This window comes from Varroa destructor, unplaced genomic scaffold (genome assembly GCF_002443255.2).
Source record: "Varroa destructor unplaced genomic scaffold, Vdes_3.0 BEIS01000002.1, whole genome shotgun sequence".
Taxonomy (NCBI): Eukaryota; Metazoa; Arthropoda; class Arachnida; order Mesostigmata; family Varroidae; genus Varroa; species Varroa destructor.
Window position 1 is genome coordinate 11,345,111 of NW_019211455.1, and position 4,313 is coordinate 11,349,423.

General features: G+C 39.4%; 2 long non-coding RNA genes across 2 annotated transcripts; one reads left to right on the forward strand and one right to left on the reverse strand.

The window, feature by feature from the left end:
- Window positions 1–2,412, reverse strand: LOC111245534 (uncharacterized). The gene is made up of 3 exons (XR_015321365.1): window positions 1,831–2,412; window positions 1,510–1,698; window positions 1–1,156 (listed from the first exon to the last, which is right to left on the reverse strand). It is a non-coding gene; the product is annotated as an uncharacterized LOC111245534 (long non-coding RNA).
- A 39-nt stretch (window positions 2,413–2,451) lies between these two features.
- Window positions 2,452–3,976, forward strand: LOC147757371 (uncharacterized). Its single transcript, XR_015321367.1, has 2 exons — window positions 2,452–2,592; window positions 3,262–3,976. It is a non-coding gene; the product is annotated as an uncharacterized LOC147757371 (long non-coding RNA).
- The last annotated feature ends 337 nt before the right edge of the window (window positions 3,977–4,313 follow it).

The window sequence follows — 4,313 nt, forward strand, 5'->3', positions numbered from 1 at the left end:
TCTGAGTAGTACCAAACTAGGTGACTTTATTTATATTAGCGCTTTCATCATTCATCGCCCTTCATTAGGATCATCATCATCGGTATCATCAGCACGTTATCAGTTCGTTATCATTACATACCATTATTATCTCAATTACCTCACGTTCTGTTTCTTCCCCGTTTTCTCGACATCTGGCCTTCCGCTCTTTTCACAATCATTTTACCATTTCGAATAATAATAATAATGATAATCATCGGCGCCATCAGTATTTTCCAATCCTTTAAGTGTATGTATACGGCCAACATTAAGCCAAACGGCTAACGCCCGCTTCCGCATTACTGTCATAATCATAGGCGGGCTTTGTCAACGAACTACGTACGGATCGATGTGCCACCTGTTTTTTTGTTATTTACTCTCGCCTAGACATATGATCGGGAGGAGCACGCGACCAGTCCCCATGTTGGGGTTGAAGCGGTAGACACCAACCGCTTCTATTGTATTATAACTACGTTTCCATATCTATTCTTCTGTGTCATCGTCACCAATGGTCATATTTGTCATTGTTTTCTGTATTCGTCATCGAGACGAGCATACCGCTTCACAGGGTAGAACATGGGACATTGCGTCTGCGGCCGGGACTCGCCTCTAAGGTGCTGTGTCTATTTTTGTTATTATTGTTATTCTTCCTGGGGCTTTTATGTTATTCACACGCCTTACATACAAGTGATCGCCCTCCACTCCCAGTTATTGACACCTTTTTCGTGTTCAACTTGATCATCATCTTGTCGTTGTTCGCATAATTATTCCTATTCTAATTATCCTCTGTTATTAAACCGTAGTCATATTTTAAACTCGCTTTCCCCTATAATTTGCAACCGCATACGTGTCACTATCCGTTTATTATTCTTCTTCTTCTTCTTCTCATCAATTAGTCGTCGACATTTAGTTGAGGAGTAGTTATTTAAATTGCCTATTTTATCTTCGTTTTCCCGATTTGTCCTAAAATTGTTTCTGTAGCCTTATCGTGCCGTTCCAACTCTGCCCTTCATTGTAGTAGAACGTTAATTCTATTTTTTTTTTTACTTGCTATAGCACGCTTTTCACACGAGACATCCAGATTCGATCTTCTTGCTTATCCTGTTTCTTTTCGCGCCCAGACGTTGTTATACCGTTGCTTCTCGGTAAAAAAGCAAATGTACACAACATTTTGTGAGGAGAATGAAAAATTTATAACTGTAAAATAATTTAAATATAAATTTTAAACGTGCTTACTGCTTACTTCACACGTGTGTCACTCGCGCCCACACACACGCACGCACGCACGCACGCACGCACACCCATACGCCCACACATACGCACACAAAAAGACACACTAGCATTGAATAAAAATCTCATTACTACCTCTTATAGAGCATGTACATTTAGCCACAAATATTGGTCACGTCAATGACGATTCTGACACTGATGCCCTGTACCCCGAGCACCCATTTGTTAGAGTAACTCATTACGGCTATTCACAATTCCTACCTTGGCCTGCACTATGATCTCGGATCTCTGAAGTTCGGCTCACGATTTTTCACACGTTGCTCTGCCCGCCACGAGGCCGCATTGATACTCACTTATGTTGTTCTATATCACTTACTTATATTGGAAGCGTCTTCAACTGCACTTTCAGTAAGGTCTCTTCCATGTACCGTACAATGACTGCATTCGTTCCTGTCGTCAATCAGCCAATCAAGCAAGCATGCAATCAAGCGTTTGTTTAGTCGATACCAGTTTATTTAATTTTTTTTTTTCTGAGTGTAAATCCAATACTTCCACTACTGCTCTTATGCCTCGTCTACTTACGTTTACCTGATTACCACCGTGGAGCAGACAGGATCCTAAAACACAATCACAACCGCAAACGCAGCCACTCTACGCGAGCAAATTGTCTGAGAATTTCGAAGTAGTCCAACTTCGATAAAACTGACACATATTTAGTACACATGGACCTACAGGCGACGATCGGTAAGTAGTGGACAATTGAAACACGAATCGAGAATCGCTGAAAGCAATGGGACAGCAGCAACAATAGGGACAGCATGAACTGTCGTAAACCTCGTGCACGCAAATCACATACATATATGTGTATAAATTTATTATATCATTCGTTCACTTTGCCATCTCTGCGCACCTGTCCATCTCGACACTCGAGAAATGCCTGACTGGCAGGCAGGCACGCGCGCACGCACGCACGCACGCTCATACAGAATGATCTCTTTCTTGTTTTCCTGTTATTCCACGGGGGCGTCCGCTACATGCCAGGCGTTGTTGTCATTATAAGTGATTTTTTCTGAATTTGCTCAATAATAATAATAATTCATCATAGATCTACATATTCTTATGATTGTGCCATCGGCATGTACTTCATGTACTCATCTTGTATGATAATTACACGCACACATTTATGTTCAAAAGAAATCGCACGAAAAATCGTTTCCGTACTCATCATTTTTATCCTCATTTGTCTTCACAACAGTAATGTTATCCAAAAAATACGTGTGTATGTATATATATATATATATATATATATATATATATATAACCTACCGCGATTAGCAGGAAGAGGTGAGTGAGATACGTTTTTGTTGTCCGTCTCGCTTTACAGTTATAGTTAGTTATATATGTTTAGTAGCTGACGTTATGACTGTTGGTAAGTAGAAGTGACGGTGATCGTGGTCATGCCCTCATTGTAACGTTGTATTTATAATACAAAGTAACTAATTATTCTTTAGCAATGTATTGATTTGCTATTGCTGTTCACCTGTCTTGTGCCGCCCATGTTCATACCTTAATCGAACGTATCACCGCGAGAAAACGAGGGACTAATGGATCTATAATAATATTAAGTGTTTATTGTACATAAACAAATGACTGGACAATAAAAGTGGCAGTACAATACGTGAACGCGACAAAGATGCTCGAAATGGAATTACAAGTTATTATACTTACATTACTTAGTAATGTAACAAATTTCATCTTTAGCGCGTAGCAGTCAATCTCATGTCATATCATTTCATTGATTTAACTTAATAATTTATTTTTTTCTCATATTGTATGATGTGTATATCGTGTCGAAAGACCAGGTCTGGTCACAGGTACAGATGTTGTACCATTGGCCAACTCTCTATATAGAGCAGTTAGCTGAGGTATTTGGTTCGTTTGGATTCTCACAACGGCGGGCCAACAAACCGAAACCATCAAAACTAGAGAGCTGTCAACGGTTGTCCTTTTCAGGGAGCTCAGCGGTGGATCAAAGCTATGCGACTTCAAGGCCAAGTTCACAAACAGCTTCGTCAAGACAAGTCGCACCCCACGCCGAAGTCAAGCTAGTAGACGTTGAACACTTGCGGCGTCCCATAAGGCTTTTGACATCCGAACGACTCTCTGCGAACCATCAAATCCTGATCCAATCATGTCCCAATCAGCCTTTCGGCGCCATGACCTCGAACCGAGTCCATTGTCGCATTTCGCAGCATAGATGTAATGCAATTTGTGTTTTTTTAAAAAAAATACGGTCATACGAATCGTAAATGCTCGAAATGCTGCAAAATCCGACATCCGGACGGCCCTGCAAAATAAAAACATTCTAATGCCGGTCAAGTTCATCGTCGTTCCAGCTCTTCCATGTCCATCTGAAGAATTGCTTCAGAGATTTTTCGTAGAGTAATTCCTCCGTCATCATATCCCTGTCGTATTATATGTGTTTACTATTTATCAAAAGAGAGACTATCAACTAATTTAACAAAAAATATACGAAGATAATCCATGTGTGTGTATATATATATCTGTATGTATATGAATTCAACAGTAATAAATGTTGCGAGCAAGTGTCGCATATAGAGAAAAAAAAAAAAAAAAAATAGATATATTATCGTCGCATTAACCTCAATTTCCTTTCCATCATCATCATCATCATAATAATAATCGTGACGATCACGCTTCACCGAAATCCCTTCTTTGTCATCTCTTATTACCTCGTTTTCCAATCCTCCATTGACCGTACGTCCATATATATATATATATATATATATATATATATAATAGTTTACAATTTGCCCAGCATTAGAAAACAGTGCAATGAGAATCATAAATAATAATGCTAATAGAAGAATTGTATGTTATGAAACAATTGAATAGTGAACCCATCTAAAGAGAAAAAGAGGGTGATCAACTATTCACAAGATGACGTAAATAGGTAGACAGAGACATCCATAGATCGGTATCGCTCATACTTGCTGTCTTCATCGTCGTTAGAGGCTTGTGACGGCGAGCTCGCATATATATAT